The sequence below is a fragment of the Triturus cristatus genome, chromosome 3_1, assembly GCF_964204655.1.
Source record: "Triturus cristatus chromosome 3_1, aTriCri1.1, whole genome shotgun sequence".
NCBI classification, from domain to species: domain Eukaryota; kingdom Metazoa; phylum Chordata; class Amphibia; order Caudata; family Salamandridae; genus Triturus; species Triturus cristatus.
The window spans coordinates 133,977,222-134,001,295 of record NC_140583.1 but is presented as its reverse complement, the minus strand read 5'-3'; positions in this window follow the sequence as shown (position 1 = coordinate 134,001,295).

Genomic DNA, 24,074 nt, shown 5'->3' with positions numbered 1-24,074 from the left:
CTATCATACACATGTCTCTCTCTCGTTTTATGTCGTACTTGTACCAAATAGCCTACTTGATGCGCACGTCTCTCTCTCTCTCTCTCTCTCTCTCTCTCTCTCTCTCTCTCTCTCTCCCTCGCTGAAGGCTCTCTTGCCCTCTTTCTTTTTGAATAAATTAACGACACTATACCTCCTCAGTATGTGTATAATTGGCCTAAAACACGACAGTGTTTGAACAAATTGACAGAAGCAAAACGACCATATTTTACCACATTACTACCTCTCCTTTCTGTAAAATGTTGGACTTAACTGGCTGAGAAAGAAAGGACAGGTAAGACGACTGATGTCTCCCAATCTGGCCCTCATCACGGGGACTATATGTCAGTGGTTTTCGTTTTAGAGCTCTAACGACACCATCTCCACCGCCCAGAATTGCCCCCGCCCAATTGTTCCGAACTAGAATGTCTAAGCACCCCGTCCTCCCAGAATCACCCCAGCTCTCTACCGGAGAAGCCGGTTCGAATTTTTGATAGACTAGAAAGTTGACAGATGTCAGGCTTCCTGCCACGATTATAGGGCACAGGAATCGACACCTAGCAGGCCAGACGATGGACAGGAACACCCACAGAAACCTGCACCACAGCAATGATTAATAAATTAGTAACACACACCGACATAAGAGTTAATAGACATCAATCTTACAGCGACCGATAAAAGCATTTCCCCAACTACTCGGTGGTTGGGAGAGAGGATGAAGTGTGTAAATGTGTTCCCTGCCAGAAAAGGTATTCTGCCATGCCTACAAACAAGGCATTGCCATAGTCCAGTCTGCTAGTAAGCAATGCCTGAGTGACCGTCCTCCTGCACTCAAGGGGGATCCAAGTGAAAAGCCTTTTTAGGAGTTTTAGGATAGCGAAGCCTCTTCCGCACAGAGTCCGCACATGGTCCTGCATGGACAAGGTGTTGTCAATGGTTATACCTATGTGTTTTGCGCGCTGTTTAGGTTCTGGGGCCTCACCCAAAGATTGTGGCCACCAGGTTGGATCCCAGATTAGATGAGCCCCACCAAAAAGCAGTATTTCTGATTTCCCTGCGTTAAGCTTAAGGCAGTGTTTAGTCATCCATGTTACCATTTCCGAAAGGCAGTTGTTTAGATTGACCTTGGTATCCTCATGGCTATCATCCATGGTAATCATCAGCTGTGTGTCATCTGCATAGGAGCAGATACTAAGTCCCCATTTCCTGCTTATCAATGCCAGAGATGAAACATAGGCATTGAAAAGTGTCGGACTCAGGGAGGCACCCTGGGGGACACCACAGCTGATGTTTTTTTTCCCCGAGAAGAACTGACCCAGTTGTACCATATGGGTTCTGTTTGTCAAGAAGGAGTTGAACCATTGGAGGGCTTTGGCATGGATGCCCTTTTCATAGAGAATTTCCAGCAGGAGGTCGCCGACAGATCCAGTAAGATAAAGGCAACAGCCTTGCCTTGGTCTGTAGACGATCTTATATTGTTGAGGACCGCCAAAAGGGTGGCCTCTGTACTGTTAGCTGCTCTGAAGCCGGTTTGGGAATAGTCTAACAGTTCATTGGTTTCCAGGTAATTGGCCAGTTGTTTATTTACCAGCTTTTCTAGCACCTTAGATAGATATGGGAGCTGGGAGATGGGTCCATAGTTTTCAGGGTTAAGGACATTTGTTCCGGCTTTCTTCAACAGGGGTGTCATTACAGCCTGTTTTCATATTTCTGGGAATATTGATGAATCCAGAGATCTATTAAAAATGTGAGTGACATAGGGGCATATTATCGGAGTGATCTGGGAGAATATGTAGTGGGGGCATGGATCTAAAGGGGATCCTGATTTTACTTCCAGCATGGTTTTTCCCACCTCTGATTCACTAAAGGGGACAAAATTGCCCATATGTGTCATGCTCGCTGGATATGGGGGTAGATGTTCCCAGTGAGTTTTGGATTGGGAGGAGTCATTGGTAAATGACGAATAGATTGCGCCGATCTTGTTGAAAAAAAATTCATTGATCTTTTCACAGTTTTCCTCCGAGGGAGGCAGGGTTTGAGACAGGCTGGATGGTTTGCAAAGTTCCCCAACAACTCTAAACAATTCCTTAGCCGAATTGCAGTTTTCTTTTATCCGGGTAGAAAAATAGTTTTTTTTAGCTGTTTTAATAGAGTTGTTGTAGGTCCTTAACCTGTCCTATCTAGGAATTTACACCACGACCAGTGTGGAACTCTTTCATGAGCATAATTTCATCGTGCCCCGTCCATGGGGGGATGTGCAAGACTGGAGAGCTCTGCCACTTTCCCTGCTGGGAAGAGCGGCATTATTCAAAATGATGGCTCTACCGCGATTTCTCTACGGTCTGCAAAATACGCCCTACAAAGTTCCTGAAGCATACTTTGCAATCAATAGATGGAGAAGTTAGGAACCTACAGTGGTATGGCAGGCCACACTGCCTTGCAACCCATAAACTTACTAGAGGATAATATGACAGCGGAATCGCTGTACCTAACATCAGAGCATATTATTGGGCAGCCCAGTTAGCGGTCATGAACAAGTGGGTACATCACGCACAGGACGACCTATTTTGTCATATGGATAAGTGGTTGATGGCAGTGGGGGTGTACAGAGAAGCACTATACACAAACCCAAAAATGCAGCAACTTACGGGGCCTATGGCCCAAAAGGTCACCCTCTGGCACAGAGTTACAAAAAGCTCAGGAGGAATAAAAGGGTGACACTTTGGTGGACAGAGCTCCTAGGAAGATTGGGCTATTATTGGGGCTTTGATAAATGGGATACAATCGGTATTTCAAAAGTGGACGATTTATGGGCAAGGGGGAAAATAATCCTGGTTCGCAAATTTACAGAAGGAGAACGAGCTGTTCAAAGGTGAAACTTTTAGATACTTGCAAATACAGCACGCCCTCCAGGGTGCGGTCCTGGCAGGGGAGGAAATACCAGAGGCATCACCATTGGAGGACAGCCTCCTGACCGAATATATGTACCGTAGGGCCATCTCCTTGACCTACCAGCATTTTCTAAATAACTTACTTGACCCACGTCTGAGTCTCCGTGAGAGCTGGCAGGCCGATATAGGGAACCTAGAGGAAGAGGATTGGGGGGATGCGCTGGCTTCACCACGCAAAGTCCCAATATCATCTGGGCTGAGACTAATTCAAATTAAAACACTCCACAGTCTACAAAAACAGAGGATGCCCCAGGAAGTGGGACCAGGTGTGGGGTAAATGGAACACATATCGAGGGAGTATACGTTACCCTTCCCTTCGCGGAAACGGCACAGGTAGGGATGGTAATATCATGGAGGTCCAAGACGATGATATGTGAAAGGGGTTTTCAAAAGTCTGAGACTATGGGGGGCCTTGAGAGTTATAATCAATTGACCTGTCTTGATTGGTGTTGGTCGTGCATATCGGCTGTATTTCGGTTTAATCAAGAAAAATATATATTTTTTAACCTTTAGAAAGAAATATTGGTGTTTACATGTGCGATAGTGCACTTTTGATAGGCTGCAGAATCAGGTGAACTGTCAATCTACTGCTAGGCTATTGCTAGACCGCTGATAAGCTGAGGGGTTGGTAGCGCAAAGTAATGCCTGAATGCATATATAGAGACGTACCCAGAGCTTTAGGCTGTAGAATGACGCACAATTATCAAGATCAAAGCAACATGGGACAATATACAGTTTAAATAATGCAAACATGAAATGCAAGCACTAAAATGAGATTCTGCAAATAAGCCATATCTTCTGATGTTTACCCTAAAAATATGCTTCACAAATGCGTTGCTTAAGTACCTAACGGCTAGGGTGGTCGAACTCAAAGCTGGGGAACCGGGTTCGAGTCTCGGCAGAGACGTTCAACATCCTGTGATTCTGGGCAAATCATGCAATCTCCCCATGCCTAACGAAACATTCATGTGTCTGTCTGTAATGCAACTGGTGCTCATGTAATGCGCCCTGATGCCTTCGGGTCCAGTGCGCACTATATAAAACTCCCCAAAACAAAAAACATGAGAACATTTGTACTTCAGATCTGTCCTTTGTCATTCTCGGATTGCTGCTTCAGGAAGGATCACAAAAGGCAGGTGCTGATATCTTGCAATTCTCTGTGCCCAAGCAGTCGGTTCTCCAGTTTGGAGCCAGCCCCAATACTTCCCAGTGTGTAGCAAGGGGGGAAGGTCCGTCCCGGGCAGTACAAGTTTTGTGGACGGCAGCCTCTAACACCTGCCCTGTTCAATGCCTTTCCAGCGGGGCGGCAATCGCGGGAAAATCGCCAGCACCCCCCCCCCCCACCTTTCACGGCCTCCACTGGGTGACAAAGTGGCTAACTACGCCACTGATGCCTCCTGCTATGAGAAACATCACTCTGGACAAAGGGTGTTTCTTGATGGGAGCCTGAGAAACACAGAGGTCCCAAACCACCACAGGTCTCAAGTATGGAAACGAGCAATACATGCAGAGGACGAGCCCTGACATTTTATGTAAAAGATTTAATTTTTTCTACTGGCAATGACATCATATACATTGGTCTGTGCAGGTAGATGTGCTACCTGTATACTGTGAGTGGAGAGTCAAAGGGGCATATTAACAAGGGCCGGCGATACAATTATCGCCGCTTTAACGTCCGGTTTTCATTATTTACAAGGACACGCTAGCGCATGTTTTCTTGACTTAGCTCCCGTTTTTCACATGCCTCGCCTCGCATTGATAATGAGATGCAAAGTAGGCGTGGCTGTGAAACCAACATGGGAAAATATCGGGAAGGCATGGTCGAGATATTAACAACGAGGCGTTAATTTAAATCGCGCTAACTCTGCCTTAACTCAGGAATTTATGTCTGTTAAATTCCTGACTAAGGCATACCTAACATGGGAGGTGGATTGTGGGGATAAGGCCACAGGGCCTATCATCAAGCTTATCGCCGTTTTCAATGGAACATCGCTGGAAAACCAGCGATATTCCATGGAAAACCCTGCTATCGCTGGAATATTTATCGCCATAGTGCTAAGCGTTGATAATACAGCGCTAGCTTGGCGCTATATTCCAGCGATAGCCGGCGATAATTAAAAGCGCGCTAAGCACGCTCAGCGATAGTTATCGCTGGGGCTTGATAATATGCCCCAAACACTTTCTGCATTGCCAATCCTTCTGTGAAAAACTTCTTTATGTTATTTCTGATCAGTGGGTGGCCCGCATCACCTAATTACATGTACATTGTTCAGCAAGAACACTTACTCTAGTTGGACTTTTTTTTAAATTCAACATATACTTACATACATATAATCTAAGATTGTCATAAACTCCCAGACATGTACAAGAATATGAAGAAATCTATCTTCCATTTGAGGAATTTCCATTTCCTTTGATGCATCCTCACACTGTTGTCTTTCCACCTCTTAAGTGCTGTTTGCAGCCTCTGAAGAGGTCTCCATAAAAAGAGGAATATCATTGCTGTCATTCAGCACTCTTGTGCGGTCTTCCAGCACTTCATCGATGACTTTGTATGAACGTTTGGCAGCAGAGGACAGACACCGAAAAGCTCAGATCTTTGTACCTTGTTTTCATAGTTGGGACAATGCATTACTCCACCTTTGACGGCTGCAGAAGCCTCCAGTCTATATCTATGAAAAGTACTCCTGGTTGCTTTACCTATTCAGTGATTATTATTGAGGACATCCATGTAAATGGGGCATTAACTTCTCAATTATTTTAACCATATGTGAAAGAGAATGCCCCAGCTGACCCTGATGTTAAACTGTAGTTGTCTGAGGTCCGAACAACCTACCACTGTGAAAAGATTGCAGTCTGTCTAGGCTATCATTCAGCACACACAAGAATATGATGGGTGGAATGTGAGATGAGTTGAAGTGCTTGAACTGTTTTGTAATTTGACAGTGTTCCTGTCTCAGTCTCAAATTGTGACCTTATTCTTGCCAAGCGGAAAATTGGACTAAAAAATGCTGAAGTGTGGCATGTGGTGTGCACAGTGGCAGCTCCTCCGCTAAGGCGGAGAGCGTTGCCCCACTACTCTGCAGCAGCAAAAGAGGGAGGGAGGGAGATGTGGCTGCAGAGCAGGGGAGGAGTGGTTCAGCCCTCCTAAGTGAGCAATGACTGTTTGGTCGTCCCTCGGGGCTGCCCAAAACAATCATGCACACTTTCCCTGTTCTCGATGCAGGCTGCATTCACCCTGCGTGGAGAACATGCCTACCCCACCAGCCCCTGGCTGAGCACAGTGTCACGCACCCCCGTGGCACTATGGTGTAGGCCAGGGCAGCAAACACCACTCTATTCGTGGAGTTAACAGAGTTTTTTGCTCACCCGGCTTCACTGAGCTTGCAGAATTCCAAAAAGCTTGCCTTCGCCAATAGTACGTTGGTGAGCAAGGAAACTCCAATACTGTACTGCTTCCCAATGGGATTTCTTAACACAGATGATCGCTACAGCTTCCCTTGAGAAACCTTCCATTTGCGTTGAGGAAGATGCTGCTCGAGTAGAACATCTACTCTAGCAGCAGAAAGAAGCAGCGCCCTCTTGTGCTGCACGTGATGCCGTTCACGCTGATTTTACAGCGCAGGACAAACACACGCGCTAAAAATCAGTGTGAATGGCACGTGGTAATGCACTCTGCCGCTCGCGAAACTCCGCGTAACTTGACGGAGTTTTATTGTCACTTTGCTGAGTTCCGCATAGCGGAAGTCCACAAACTCCCCCAGACCCACTGTAGAGTACAGATGCTTGTGGCCCCCCTTCTATAATACTAATAATGTCAATGCTACAGCATGTGGGAGTTCACTAATTTGCAAGGGGAGATGCCCGTAGCAAAATGAGGGAAGCACTTTGCCTCTGCATCTGTGCTGTATTAATGAATGTGTTATACACAACAGGGCAGCCCAAATAGTACCTGAAACCAGAGGCAGTAATATACAGATGTGCATCAATGGTTCTAAGTGTGGAAATGTAACAAGATCACTAGTCAAAGGATTACTTAATGAACAAGAGCCAAAGGGTTGAAATAATTATGTTCCTGAAAGTCTAACTTGGGTCTATAGAAATTTGGTTTAGAGAATAACTCCCTGAAAATGTAAGATGTGCATAGGGAGCTTATGGAAGCTTCCTACACCCATCTCACCATTTCCCGTATTCAGCGCTCCCCCTACTGACGCAGGCACTCCTGAACAGCTGACTCACCCAGTCATCAAGGGGTCATTATCTGAACCAACTTACCGCAGGCCCAAGATACACAGGCATTACTCAAGATTTACAATTCCACTGATCCTTTGAAGTGATATTTGACTGGTCCTTTGAAGTGATTAGCTATGCCCTTGCTTAATTATTTTTCCCTGTCCTGATGATGACCCGTTCACTTTGCTGGGTCGAAACATTGTTGACGCCTCCAACATTTTGCATGGAGTTATACCCTTGGAAACTGAATTATTGCATTTGTTGAAAACTTTTAATGTTACATTCCACTGTCGCAATTTCCTTGATTTACACACTGTGTACTATATAGGATGTAATCACTGTGCGACCAGTTGAGCACTGAGCACTTTTTCACTGTAATTTTATACTTTGTCTATTTTTTTATAAGTAATACCAATATAACATGCCCTACTGGAAATTACTAAGTGGGGTCCTTGTCTTGCCCATTCCGGGAACATGATTGTTTAAACCATTTGGCTCTTGTTCATTAAATGATACTTGGACTACTGATATTACTACACTTCCCCACTTGGAGAAATTTTGCATATCTATTTTATTAACATGGGCACAGAGGGAAAAAGGACTTCAGAATGTGCCATGAGAGTGCGCCACTAAGATGTGGTGTATTGTCAGTGTGCTCTCCGACAGAAGCTCTCTGGAGGTGGCATAGGCTGTTCCATGGAGCTCCCAGGCATACCCCAGCAGTTGGGGCAGTTACTTTCCCCCACTGAAGTGCAGGCAGGTGCTGCCTGCACAGTAAAGGATTGAGCAAACTGGGAAGAATACAACCCCTTCTTCACTTGACTCTCAGGATAGCGTGGGTGTGCAGTCAAAGGCATATCAGAGAGGTAGTGCGATGTGCAATCAGTCAACAAATGCAGTATATCCAATTTCCAGCCCTGTGCTTATCTTTTGTGAAAATATGTATTTTGAAGGACACAGTTATAATACTACACAATCCAATTTGATATACCAGTTAGTGTCCCTGGGAGTAATTCTTCCTCGAGGGTCTAATCTGATTATTTCTGGGTGGCCCTCTAGCTGCTGCATACCCACCTCTTCTAAGCAATCAGGTGATAGTGTGAATCAATCACAGGTGCTGACTTTTCTCACTCACTGTGAAATGTGCACTTAGTTTTTTGTCTCACCTCCGCAGTGTACTGATGATCATGAATGACCAGCACATTTCCTGTAGGACTGTGGTGAGCAGTAAGTTCGCTTGACTGCATTGGAAGTTAGGCGTGGGCCGCATACGTCTAGGTGCCACCCATGCTTCAAGTCTCAAGTTCACAGTGCCAGTATAGGTGCAGACCAAACAGTGTCATTTTCAGATGTTTCTAGTGATGCGGCCATGCACAGGCCAAAGACAGTCCCAGCCTTACCCGGACCAATGTTGGTTACAGCAATTGGTCCTTATTGGATTGGTGGTAGTTGCAGCCTCCTCCTGGCCAACGAAGATCACAACAGTTGCAGGCCCCATCCAAGCCGTAAATGATCACGGTAGTTGCAGCTCTCATCCTGATCTACGAAGACCCCTGCAGTAGCAGCCCTCATCTGGGCCAATGACGATCATCGTAGTTATGGTTCGCACCAGGAACCGGGGGGAGAGAACAGGGATTCACTTAACAAAGGTCACTCAGCCACCGAGGACACTGATCCTGATTCTTCCTGGACAGTCGACCCTCCTGCAAGACAAGCAGACTCCACTCTCTTAGCAGCCAGGCAGGCTTCTAGGTGCTATTGGCAGAAGCGTTCTTCTCCATCAGATAGTAAAGACTTCACATGATATCCTCATTATCTCTGTGAGAATGGCTGTCAGGCAAACACCGGCCTTTGTTGCATAGCAGTCATTTGACTACTCTGTGAAGCACTCATTTTCCCTGGTTATAGAGGAGGTGTAGCTGGAACAATGTGGGGTGTATTGGATCCCACATTCCTACGCAACGTCTAGACAGGGTATATGGATTCAATATCTTAAACTGCTGAACCAGTTTAGGGCAGTTCTTCTTTCAGTTGTCCTTCTCAGGCTACTTTTCAGACACAGCTTTGTGTAGATGGATGCTGATTATTATTATTATTATTATTATTTATAAAACTTATAAAGCGCAACAGCTACCCGCAGTGGGTTTCCCGGCGCCAGGGATAGACTAGAGAAGAAAAGGAAGAAAAGGAGAAAAGGAGAACGCAGTAACCATGACAACACCAAATTAAATAACAGGAAGAAATTAAAAAATTAAAAAAGCAGAGTCTTTAATTTTTTGCGGAAGTTCAATAAGTTGGCTTCCAACTTAAGGGCAGTAGGCAAAGTGTTCCAGAATTTGGGTCCTAAATAAGAAAAGGACCGTCCACCCATTCTGACAAGTTTAAATCTTGGAACAACAAAGTCGCCGTTTGCCGAAGATCTTAACAAGCGAGAGGGTTTGTATGCTTGAACAAGGCATTTTAGGTATTTTGGGGCCACACCATTCTTAATCTTAAAAAGATAACACAGGGCTTTGAATTTTATGCGACTAGCAATTCTCAGCCAATGCAGGTCGCGGAGGGCCTGTGTTGCCGAAGATCTCCGTGGTAGATTACATAAAAGTCGAGCGGCTGAGTTTTGTACTACCTGGAGTTTATTTAAAGTAAAAACATCGGCGCCAAGATAGAGAACATTGCCGTAATCAAGACGAGATGTAACTAACGCTTGTACGACAGTTCTCCGAGTAGAGTGGGGAAGCATCCACAGAATTTTCTGCAGCCACCTTAAGATGGCAAAGCAGGTGGAGGCAACCTTGGTAACTTGCTGTCTCATTGATAGCTTGTCATCAATAAGAAAACCAAGATTGCGGACCACAGAAACCGGTTGTGGAAGGGGTCCCATATTACTTGGCCAGTGCTGAGGGCCCCATAACTCTTTGTTTTTACCTAAAATAACGACCTCCGTCTTGTCGCCATTCAACTTTAAAAGATGTGTTTGCATCCATTCGGCGACACGGGAAAGTCCATCTCTTAGAACAGAGTCACGGTTGCCTTCACTACTGGAAAGGGAGAAGACAATCTGTGTGTCATCGGCATATGAAAAGATGGTCAGCCCAGCGTCCTCAGCGATGGCAGCCAGGGGTCTAACATAAATGTTGAATAATAGGGGGCTGAGTATAGACCCCTGGGGGACGCCATATGCCGATGAACAGATAGCTGAGGAGGCCTTCGTCGAAAAGACCTGGAAGGTGCGCTCACACAAAAAGGAGGCAATCCAGGCGAGTGCGGGGCCATCCACTCCAAGGGACCGGAGGGAATTTAAAAGAATGGTGTGGGACACGGTATCAAAGGCCGCACTCAAATCCAATAGGATGAGTGCAGATGTTTCCCCTCGATCAATACCGTGTCGCAACTTCTCCGTGACCCCTAGGAGAGCAGTCTCAGTAGAATAGTGTGCTCGGAAGCCAGATTGAGAAGGGTGTAAAAATTCAGAGCTTTCCACTATTTGATTTAACTGAGAGTTAATATGTCTTTCCAGTACCTTTGAAAGAAAAGGCAACAAAGATATAGGTCTAAAGTTGGACAAGTTCACAATGTCCGCACCAGCTTTCTTTAGAAGGGGGACAACCATTGCGTGCTTCCATTCTGGTAGCACATAGGACTCCGACAAAGACGCATTGAGAAGACTCATTAGAACCCGACGGGGTTTGAGATCCAATAACTTTAAAACTCTTGCTGGGATCAAATCGCGAGGGGATCCAGATCTGACACTGTTCAAACAGGAAAGAAAAGAGGTATCATCAAACAGCTGCCAGTTAGTGACCTTCAGCAAAGGGGAGGATAGTTCAGGCGCATTCAGTTGCGTCTGGTGAGAGTCCGTTGTGGTCAAGGGAGAACTCATAGAGTCGTATATACGCTCAACCTTGGCCACGAAAAACTCAGCAATAGCTATACATTGATCCTCCTCCAAAGCGGGAGGGGTCGGAATAGCATCAGCTCCTGCTAGCTTTTTTACAACGGAGAAAAGAGTGCGTGGGCAGTTCTGGGCTTGCGTCACTGTACTCACAGTGTAAGAGGCCCTAGCTTTTTTACATTGGAAGTGATACCCTTTAAGGGCTTCTTTATATTCCGCTTTAGAAGACACAGAGTAGAAATGCCTCCATTTCCTTTCAAGCACCTTGCACTTGGCTTTTAGGATTTTTAATTCTTCCGAGAACCAAGGTGCAGGGGGGTGATGTAATCTAGAGCGCTTAGATGTTAGAGGCAATAAAACAGTTATAGCACTTGTGAGCCAGTGTGATATTGCCTTATTAAGCTCTGAAGCTGAAACATCCGTGTCAGGGCAAGTTTTAGAGAGGTGCTCATTGAACTCTACAATGTCCAACCTTCCCCACTGATGAGTCAGTTCATTCCCACCACAGCTGCCCACGACTGGACTTCTAAAAAAGGACAGGGAGAAATGAACCGCTGAGTGGTCAGACCACTCTAACGGACGGGCACCTCGTGAACAATCAAGATGTAAATTTGAAATAATCGGATCCAACAGATGTCCGGCAGAATGAGTGGGTCCAGAGTTCCGAAGTAGTAAATTCAGAACTTCAAGATCATTTAAAAAGTGTGTACTAAGAGTACAATGGGGATCCTCGAGATGCAAATTAAGATCACCTAAAATAGTAAAATTTGCTGCTTTAAGAAGCAGCGGGGCTATGGATTCGGCAAAGGACGATATCCAAGTACTCGCGTTGCCAGGGGGGCGATAAACCAAAAGACCTGAAAAGGTAAATTGGGAATTAACTGCCAATTGAAATAGGGCGGCTTCGCAACCAGGTAATGAAAAGGTATCAAATTTACACACATAACGAGATTTACAGATTATCGCGATACCTCCGCCCTTTCCGGAGGATCGGTCTTGTCTTACTATAGTATAATTATTCGGAATAGCAATGGCAACATCCGGACCGGAACTATCCTGGAGCCATGTTTCCGTGCAAAATATTGCATCTGGCCTCTCATCCGTAATAAAATCATACATATGATATTTGTGTTTGGGCAGAGACCTACAATTAATGCTCCAGAAATGGAGCGGAGGATCAGCAGATAAAATTTTGGTAGCACGTCGATTACCGCGAGTGCGTGTGCGACTCAACGCTTTGCAGCGAGTCATTTTGCCTGTATGAAAATTACAGCCAGAACATTTAAAATTATGGGTCGGTAATATGTAGGGGGTACAGTTAACACGGGAAGGAGGGTGCAAGTTATATAATGCCTCACCTGTGTATGGACGACATCCTGCCAGAGTATGGCCAGCTGTCATGTTTGGAGCGAAATAGGAAAGTGGCCCCTGGACCCGTACTGACGCGGACGGGCGCAGACGGGCTAACTCTGGCGTAAACTCCGGCGGAAATCCGGCGTCCCGCAGCGCGTAACCGCTGCGCGTAGCGTGGCTGTTATTTTATAGTGGTCTCGTCCCTTGTGACCCTGTGCCACACCTACCCCACAACAAGCACTGAGCGTAGTTCCCCGATCCAAAATGGCCGCCAAACACGAGTCGGGGCAAAGGACCCGCAAAACGCGGTGGTCGAACAAATTATGGTGCAGGTAAGCTGGGATGAGTGCGAGTGTGCGAGCAGCCCTAAAAACAGGGGAAAAATAAAATAAAATGCAAATTAAATAGTTAACACGGAGTTTTAAAATATTATCTCGGACAATCCGAGCGCCTTAAAAATCTCATGGGTAGTTAATCATAGAAGCGTTCTCTTATAGCAAGGGAGAATACACAGTTTGCCTGCTATTTATAGTGGTCTCGTCCCTTGTGACCCTGTGCCACACCTACCCCACAACAAGCACTGAGCGTAGTTCCCCGATCCAAAATGGCCGCCAAACACGAGTCGGGGCAAAGGACCCGCAAAACGCGGTGGTCGAACAAATTATGGTGCAGGTAAGCTGGGATGAGTGCGAGTGTGCGAGCAGCCCTAAAAACAGGGGAAAAATAAAATAAAATGCAAATTAAATAGTTAACACGGAGTTTTAAAATATTATCTCGGACAATCCGAGCGCCTTAAAAATCTCATGGGTAGTTAATCATAGAAGCGTTCTCTTATAGCAAGGGAGAATACACAGTTTGCCTGCTTTTTATAGTGGTCTCGTCCCTTGTGACCCTGTGCCACACCTACCCCACAACAAGCACTGAGCGTAGTTCCCCGATCCAAAATGGCCGCCAAACACGAGTCGGGGCAAAGGACCCGCAAAACGCGGTGGTCGAACAAATTATGGTGCAGGTAAGCTGGGATGAGTGCGAGTGTGCGAGCAGCCCTAAAAACAGGGGAAAAATAAAATAAAATGCAAATTAAATAGTTAACACGGAGTTTTAAAATATTATCTCGGACAATGCGAGCGCCTTAAAAATCTCATGGGTAGTTAATCATAGAAGCGTTCTCTTATAGCAAGGGAGAATACACAGTTTGCCTGCTTTTTATAGTGGTCTCGTCCCTTGTGACCCTGTGCCACACCTACCCCACAACAAGCACTGAGCGTAGTTCCCCGATCCAAAATGGCCGCCAAACACGAGTCGGGGCAAAGGACCCGCAAAACGCGGTGGTCGAACAAATTATGGTGCAGGTAAGCTGGGATGAGTGCGAGTGTGCGAGCAGCCCTAAAAACAGGGGAAAAATAAAATAAAATGCAAATTAAATAGTTAACACGGAGTTTTAAAATATTATCTCGGACAATCCGAGCGCCTTAAAAATCTCATGGGTAGTTAATCATAGAAGCGTTCTCTTATAGCAAGCAGGTACCACTGTGGTTGTCTCCAACCTGAAGAACGCACAGCATAGGCACAATGATATGTGAGGTTTCTGCACCTGGCTACCATCAGCTCACCTGAAAGAGTAACCAGGGACAGACAAAAGGGCAGGCCTCACGTAGAAACAGACTCACCTTGCACAAGAGAGACTACAGTCCAACCCCTACATCCACTAAATGACAGACCGTAGGAAGACTAATCAGCAACTTCCTGTTAACAAAAGGCCTCATGAAATGTCTGGTTCTGCTCTCTACAGCTACGGAAATGCTGGCAATACACGTCCACTCTCTTGGAGAATTGTACTCACCCTCCCTCTTGTGCTGTGCTAAGTCACAGGGATCCAAAATGGATACCACTGGCCTTCATTACTCAGGCTCCCTCACACACTCAGGGAAAGAGGCCATGTTTATATAACATGTAGGTGAATTTTCCGCCCCAACTATTGCATATCTGTCAGTAAGGTGTAGTAAGGGATTTTGTCTAATGTGTTCAGTTAGAATTTTTTGTGAGTCCTTTAAGATTAGTGCTGTTCTGATCCACGTTACTGGGATGGAAATTTCCTTTGTATAGTTCGGTACAGAGTGCACCTTGCCTTGCAGGTCTCCATGAGTTTTGTTTTGGCTAGGCCCAGGCATAATTTTCTGTGACAGTGTAATTAGCATCATTATGGTATGGTAATTTTATTTTACTGTTATGCAAAATTTCTGAAATGACACTATTATTCGACATCATGTACTTACACACCATTCACAGTAAACACTTAAGGCGGATGCAGCGTTAATCTTTCAGTGAACACACCGGAACAACGCAAACGAGAGAGTGTGAACATCTGTTGTTCAAGGTGCTTTTGTTTTTTTACGCTATTTTTTAGTACAAAATGCATTCTCACCTTCAAAATTCTAAGAGAAAGACAGAGAGGCAGCTAGTCAAGGCTCAACTGATTTAGAACAGACTGCCTTCATTTTTCATAACAAGCAAGCATACAGTTATACCTGAATTCAATTTATTACCAGCCTTTTAACTTGAAGAAACGGTAAATGAGGGATGTTTCCTTACTGTGCATGGAGTGGTAAAAGGCCTTTGTCATTTTTTAGCTTGGCAAGAATGGCACTAGCTAATCCTAGCTTAAATACTTTGCTGTAGAAGTGGCAAAAGACTTTATCACTTTCTATCTCAGTGTAGATGGCACTGTGCTAATCCTATGCTTAAAAACTTTGCTAGAGAAACAGACATTTAAAGTGAGCAGATTCAGTGTATCGCAGGTGTTGTAGGGTCCTCTATACATGACATGATCTTGAATATATATATATATATATATATATATATATATATATATATATATATATATATATATATATATATATATATAACATTAGTATTTTTTGCTCGAATTCCTGTTTGCATTGTGCTATTATGTTTGCCCAAATTTTGAATGTTAACATCATGAAAACATCGCAATTGTACAAGGCACATACACAAAAAATCGATGTCTTGTATTTGGGCTTTTGTTTCTATAAGTCTGCCTTCCATGTCTATGTTGAACCATATCACGTCTTCCTATTTAAGGAAGTGTTTTGGATTTGTATTTTGTCATGTGAACAAGGCTCTAGGGGAGCCGAAACGTTATGGCGACAAACTTGCGGACAAGCTAATAAATTTTCGCACAAAGAAAACGGTCCGTGTCTGTGTTTTCTGGGTCAGAGGCCACGAGGAGGCAGCCGCACCTGGGGAGCAAAATTGACTGATATATTTGGCTGAGTGGCGTCGTACGGCCATTACACGAGACCCTTTCCACAAAGGACAACGCCAGTTACGGAGCCATTACCCGGTTTTCTGGGCACTTCTGAATCCTTGGAAGAGGAACGGCGTTGATCCCCCCAAGAGCAACGGAGTAGCTAGCATAAGGCGGGATTCACGCAGGAGTAATCCTCGGGCGGTGCCGAGTCGGAGGATACGTCACACCGGAGGTAATTACTCTAGTGAACACGTCATCTTGCAGCATTCCGAATAACGGGGGAGGAAAGTTAAAGTGCAGTCGGGGATATGCAGAGTGAGGACGAATAGGATTATCAGCTGTATATTCCCTTGACATTAAAATCTAGCTATAAACGCACTCAATATATTTTTATTATGTCAGCCGACTACATGAACGAACGCGAGGAAGCTGCATTGAAAATGTTTTCGGACAGTCCCCAATCACTATCAAATATACGGGACAAGAGCAGCAGTGAACTTGTGATAAGAAACAGCACAATTAAAGATAAAATTAAAATACTTGAAAAAAAGATGCGCAGTGAACAAAGTAAGTGGTGGGAGGCTAAGTCCCTACAAAGCTACCTGGATGTAAAGCGGATACCCAGAGGATTACGCATTTTGACGGCGCCAAATTATGAGAGCCCCAACCCCGAGATGATGAAAGAATGGGCAGACAGTAACCTTGAAGCGTCACGACGTTTAGTACAGATTTTGGTCAAGTACGCGGAAATCGACAGGGCACAATTATTAAAAGACATTGCTACTATACAAGATGAATTGGAAACTATGGAGGACAATGATGAGAAGAAAAAATTAATGGAGGAAATGAGAGAAAGGCTGAAAAAAGAGCAAACGAAGATAATGGACAGAAAAGCTTATAAATTCCAAAGGGACCGAAACGATTACGAACTGGGACAAATATTTACCTTCTCTAAGAAGTATGATTTCTATCGGGGCCCAAAAAATAAGTCTCAAAGTATACCGAAGGCAACAACAAGTAGTAAAGAACAAGCTGACACAACCAGGTCAGACATTAGCTCATATACTAGCAGCGAATCGGAATCGGACCAACGTGCCACTGCATCAAACATCACAGCTAAACCACACCCGGGGGAGGAGATACATTTTTTATGTCAGGAAAGGATGCAATCTCTACGACCCCGAGCTCAAAAGAATTATGGAGAAAACGAGCTAACTACAAGCGCAGGCAGAGGTACAGGACGAGGAGGCGGCACCTATTACAGGAAGAGAGGCAGAGGCCAGTGGAAAACAAAAAATCAATAAATTCAATCACTGATGACACCACGATTATTAATTTAACAAATATCGTACTTACTCAAGCAGAGGAAGATATACTTAAACTTGGCCTCTCCTACGCTGCACAATCCAACTTTAATTATACTGACACCAGATTTGATACCTATAAAGCTATACGAAAGTTGAAACTCCGCAAATTCCATGCAAAGAGAGATACAAATCGGCAAATACCTAAAACAACTGAGATAACTGATACAGGGTCTGACTTAGAACCTCCTATACCCAGGGAAATTCTCGACTTGTGGTGCAATGACGGAACCGATTCCCAGGTTGGTACACAGGCAGGGATTGGAGACACAGGCCAGGAAGCAGCCAGGAAACACATTTCTCCAGCTACACCATTCAAACCTGCCTCCACATTTGTTCCGATATTATTACGGGACTCCATAGATATTTTCAATGAGAACGTCACATCTCAGATCAAAGATCTGCATAGAAAAATTAGCAACAAAAAACATAATTTTGATGTGAAGAATGCCAAATATTATGCACTTACTCAAAAATTGAACAAAGACAAAAGCATTATCATACGTGGCAGTGACAAAGGAGGCAATATTGTGCTAATGTCTAGATCTCTGTATGACAAAGAGGCTTACTCCCAGCTGAATAACAGACAGCACTATGAACGTAGCAATATGTCTACATTAAGAACTTTGCAAGCTGATTACCATAAGAAATTGTTAAAATGGAAAAACAAATCTATGTTGACCAATGATGAATATACATTTCTAAAGACCGATTATCCCAAAGTTCCATTCATCTATTTTATCCCGAAAGTTCAGAAGGATATGGCAAATCCCCCCGGTAGGCCGATTATTTCTGCCAGAGATGGTCTCCTGGAAAAAATGTCTGTTTATATTGATTACTTTCTACAGGGATCTGTGAAAGCACTGGAATCGTATATTCAAGACACTGGTGATTTCCTATTAAAACTACAAAGGATTGAATGGAAGGTGGGATATTGGATGCTTGCACTAGACGTATCATCACTGTATACCAGCATAGTACACAAAGATGGCATGGCAGCGGTTGAATATTATCTATCTAAGAGGAAGAACAATTCAAAGATCACACAACCATGCTTATGGAAATGTTAAAAATATGCCTCTACAACAATGTGTTTATGTATAATAATTTGGTGTATCGTCAATTACAAGGAGTGGCTATGGGGGCCAGCTTCTCTCCAAGCTATGCATGTATGCACATAGGAGCTTGGGAGGAGCTGGTCCTCAGAACTGATTATAGTGACACAATGGATTCACATGTAATTGCCTGGTATTGTTACATAGACGATCTTTTCGTAGTATGGGGGGGTAGTAAGGAGGCTGCTGAGGAATTTGTCAGGTCCATCAACACTAACAACCTCAATCTCAGTTTTACAGTCAGCATGAGCCAGACCAATGTTACATTCTTGGACACGGAGGTGTATATCTCCAATGGTGCCATTGAAACGAAATTATTTAGAAAAGAAACGGCTGGAAACACTATTTTACATGCGGCAAGCGCCTATCCACAGCATCTTATCACCAGTATACCATATGGTGAGATGCTACAGCTGCGCAGAGTTTGCAGCAATGAGACGGAATTGGATGTGGCCCAAGCAGCCAGCAAAATCAGATTTTTACAACGAGGCTACTCTGAAAAGATTATTGATAGAGCTATGAGTAAATCCCGAACCAAATCCAGACAGGATTTACTCAATAAGTATGATAATACGATCAACAGCAATACAGTAACCCAAACAATTTCTAAACCACTGAATGATTTCAGAATTATAACGGGGTTTAACAAACAACACTGTGAACTTTATCGTATTTTTAATCGCAATTGGCCCATATTATTGAGTGAACCCATCTTAGGCCCAACCCTGCCTCGTAGAGCAACTGTAACGTTCAGTCGAGCACTCTCCATGAAAGATCATATAGTAGATACTAATCCGGAAATCATGGAGAAGACTAGTTGGCTCCAAATGAATGGGTTTTTTTTAAAATGTAAAACGTGTAAAGCGTGTACACACGGGGTTAATACCAAACATTACAAAGATGGTTTTAGTGATAGAAAACACAAAATTGAGAAGTTTTTAACATGCAAAACGGAATATGCTGTTTATGTGCTCCAATGTCCATGTGTGCTAAGATATGTAGGCAGTACTAAATTAGAGGTACATAAACGAATCCTACAGCACCTGAGGGCAATTGCAAACTAGGACAATACCTACCCAGTGGCCCGCCATTTTAAGGATATACATCGCAGCAATAACAAATAATTGACTTTCTTTGTTATTGATTCAGTACCAGCTAGCAGACGCGGTGGCAATAGGGAAGTTAGGTTAAGACAGTTGGAAACAAAATATATACTCCAACTAGACTCCAAATCCCCGGGTGGACTCAATGTCACAGAGGACCTACACACTATTTTGCACTAGGGGCACATCTCTCATTATATGTATACACTATGGAGGTCAGTAGGTGAGAAAAATGCATATCAAGTATGGGTATATTTACCAATATCTAGCCTATTGATTTTACTAATGGTTTTTATTATTGTGGGAAAATAATTTTAACCAAATTGTACTCTATTTATTGTTTTACCATCGATATTATTTATTAGTCAAACTGTGTATTCTGTCATCTGGATGATTTTTAAGTAGAGCTAGATATTATATATTCCACCTACAACAGTACTGATTGGTGATACCATTGAGCCTTAAACACTATAACACCCCATAGATATTAGCACTAACTTAAGCTGGACTAAATAACCCCATGGGGTACCAAAAAACCTGCGGTGAAAAATCACCCTCAATTTTGGAAACCGTTGTTTGCTCAAACCCGCATTCTGTATTCTCCTGTAGGGTATAGTAACACCTAGTACAATGTCGGTAGTAACTTATTAGTTGCTTTAGTGAATTTGTTATGTTAGACAAGTTTATGTCAATGCAATGGATTTCTGTGACTGGGATCAGTCAGCGGATCTCTATTATAACTCGTACATTTCTTGCACTCTTAGAGTTTAACTTTATCAATGCTGTTTACATATTTATATATTTTTTATGGGAATAGCTATTTATGTAAAATGAATGAATGTTAAATTATTAGGTGAGATGTTTACTTATTGGCACTTTTTGCACTTAGCACACTTCCTCGCATACTTGTACAACTGCAGGGATCTGCAGCCCAAAATAGGTTAAGAGTGACTAAACATGGAACATATGGGGATTTATCCCGTTATTTGAAAATTGTACAGACTTTAGAAGGTTTCTACATAACTACAGGAATTATTTGACAATACAAGTTTCCAATTGAAAGTTGATCAGGAACTTGAATACTCTAATGTTTACGATGCACCGTGAGTAGGATGCAGTAAAATTGAGACGGCCATTAATGTATAAAGCGTTTACATAAGCATTAATAACATTAGTATTTTTTGCTCGAATTCCTGTTTGCATTGTGCTATTATGTTTGCCCAAATTTTGAATGTTAACATCAGGAAAACATCGCAATTGTACAAGGCACATACACAAAAAATCGATGTCTTGTATTTGGGCTTTTGTTTCTAGAAGTCTGCCTTCCATGTCTATGTTGAACCATATCACGTGCAGAGTATCTGTCTTCCTATTTAAGGAAGTGTTTTGGATTTGTATGTTGTCATGTGAACAAGGCTCTAGGGGAGCCGAAACGTTATGGCGACAAACTTGCGGACAACCTAATAAATGTTCGCACGAAGAAAACGGTCCGTGTCTGTGTTTTCTGGGTCAGAGGCCACGAGGAGGCAGCCGCGCCTTGGGAGCAACATTGACTGATATATATATATATATCTATATATATATATATATATATATATATATATATATATATATATATATATATATATATATATATATATTATTTATATTCACTGAAAAAAACATAGGTTTCAAGGACATTATAGTTAGCTGGACATTTCACTCTTACAAAACCATAGAAATTCCACGGTTATAGTTAGTTGAGCTAACTATGGCTCGCACCTACGCAATGCACTGCTGACAACATCACATATTACAAAGGTACAAAAATACGAGTTATTATTATTTTAGGAAGATATGTGAAGTCTATTGATTACAACTACTTATTTATTTATAAAGTTTTATATAGCGCGAACGTGACCCACAAGGGCATCAGAGCGCTTTTTTCACTGAAAAAACCATAGGTTTCAGGGGCGTTATAGTTAGCTGGACTTTTCACTCGTACAAAACCATTGAAATTCCCCCGTTATAGTTAGTTCAGCTAACTATAACTCGCGCACCCGCAATGCACTGCTCATGACGTCACATGTTACATCATTCATGACATGGTCAGTGATATCACTGATGACATCACTGATGACATCTAGAATGACATCACTGATGACATCACTGATGACATCATCCAGTGACTGTGTGTTTCTGTAAAGTTTAAATATGTTTTATATATATTCCAAGGTGTATTGAAGAATGAGTGGGCGTATAAGTGTCTGGATGGAGGATTTAGTAGGTGTGTGACTGACTGTATAAGTGACTGATTAAATGTGTCTTACTGAATGCATGGGTTAGTGACTAAACTGTGAATCTCTGTATCAGTCTGTCTGTTGTTGTGCAAGCTGCTGCATGGGTTGGTCAGTAGCTACATGAGTGTCTATATAGGTTATTGATTGGTTGTCTGAGTATTTTCTCGGGAGATTGAGTGTGTTTGGGTGGGTGGGAGGTGTGTGACTCTGTGCATATATGTGTGAGTGGTTGATTCACTGGGTGTATGGGTTCAAGAGTGCATGTGGAAACAGCTGTATGGGTGCCTGAGTGTGTGTATGGGTGTGTTGGTGAGTTAATGGATGTCTCAGTGGTACAAGTCCAAGTAACTACATATGTAAAAGGCAGTGTATGTGAGAGTTGAAGTATATAAATGACTATACATGATAGTCAGGGATTGTGAGACTGGCTGTATGGTTGAGTGTGTACTTGTATCACTGATTATATAAGAGAGTAAGTATGCGTTAGTATCTGTAGTAATAAGTGAGGTGGTGTGTGTATAATTGTATAGGTGAGTAAATGGGAGTGTGATTGATTCTTTGCATGACTTACTAGGTGTGTGAGTAACTGCATGGATGAGTGGCGGTGTGTGAGTGTCTGTATAGGTGTATGAGTGCATATGGTAGTGTTGTATTGATGAGTGACTGCATGTATGAGTGATTGTATGGATGAATGAGTGGATGTGTGTGTAGACCTAGGAATCAGTGAGTGCGTATGTAGTAACTGGTATTGGTGTGTCAATGATTTAGAAAATGGTAGTCTGTATTTTACAGTGGGTGTATCAAAGGTTATATTAGAGTGTGAGGAGGGGCACCAGATTTTCACGTGGATGATGTCATCAGTGATGTCATCGGTGATGTCATTTGAGATGTCATCAGTGATGTCACTTACCATGTCATGAATGATGTAATATGTGACGTCATGCGCATGCATTACGGGTGTGCGAGTTATAGTTCGCTTAACTAACTATAACCGTGGAATTTCTATGGTTTTGTAAGAGTGAAATGTCCAGCTAACTATAACGTCCCTGAAACCTATGTTTTTTTCAGTGAATTTCAATGGTTTTTTAAATGCTAATTTCTAAGTATGACATCCCTATTAAGTCCCCTTGAATCCTGAAGGTCCCTAGTGGCCAAGTAGCCCACCAGGTATATCCAGTAAATGCCACAGAGCTGCGTTTCAGAGAGGTGTACTGAAGCCACCCTCTTTTTTACACCACGCTGCAAACGCGGCTTCTGGCGCACTGCTGCCCAGTGGATGAAGTCCACTTGTGTCTTGAGGTCCTCAGGACACAAGAGGACCTCATCTCCCTACCAGCAGTGCACCAGAAGCTGCGTTTGCAGAGTGGTGTAAAAAGGGACAAGGCCTCGGAGGAGCACCTCTCTGCAACCCAGCCCTGTGGCATTAACAAGAGGTGCCTGGTGGACTAGTCCCTAGGGAACCTCAGGATTGAAGGGGAAATAAACCCTCAACTTAAAACGTGCCACAGGGTGTGTTTGCACAGTGGTGCAGGGAGGGGGGCGGGACCTGATGTGACAAGTGTGCAAACGCGCCCTGTGGCGCGTTTTAAGTTGGGTGATTAAGTCCCCTTGAATTCTGAAGGTTTTTGAGGGCCAACTAGTCCACCAGCTACCTCCAGTAAGTGCCATAGAGGTGCGTTGCAGAGTGGTGTAAAAAGGGGCATGGCCTTAGACCAGTGTTATTCAAACTGTGGGGCGCGCCCCCCAGGGGGGCGCGGCACCATCTCAGGGGGGGCGCGCACTCCACCCTAAAATCTCACCTTAGTTTGTTTCACACTGTCCCAATCGATAGGGGCACGATGTGCCCCTACTTCGGTAATTTGAAAGAAAACCACGAGCAGTTCGCTTTCGGTTTCACAGAACAGGAGGCTCCGTGCCTCGCTCTGCAGACAAAACATTTCAGCTCTCAGAATTAACCATTTTGGATGGTTAGTTCGTCACACAAAGGAGGCAAAGTTGCTCTTTAAATTGTTTAAGTATGAGCATGAGATACACTCATGGTTATATTGCAAAATTATTCACAGTTATCATTTTTCATGCTTCTTTAATACATCATGTTCTCTGCAGGTTGGTTTGGCAACTCACTTGATAGGAATTCTTATTTTATACAGTTAATAATAACTTTTTCCTCTGAGCAGTTTTCTCCAAGCTGTGGGCAAATAGCACTCAGTGGGCAGATGCTCAAATGGCTCAGCAATTATAATAGGGTGGGGGTGCAAAACTTTTCACTTCCTCAAATTAACATGGGGTTTACATAGAAAAGATTTGCCATGCAGGATTCCGATACCACGAAATTAAAAATCCATCAAATTTTAATGGCGAAGCAATTTTTTCAACCATTCAGTGTTCATTCAGTACTTGGTTTGGTGAATTTTCACTCAGTTCTTTTGGAGATGTAAGCAAAAATGTAATTCTCCATGGCACATGCCCGAACTATGATTATATCTGATATGGAT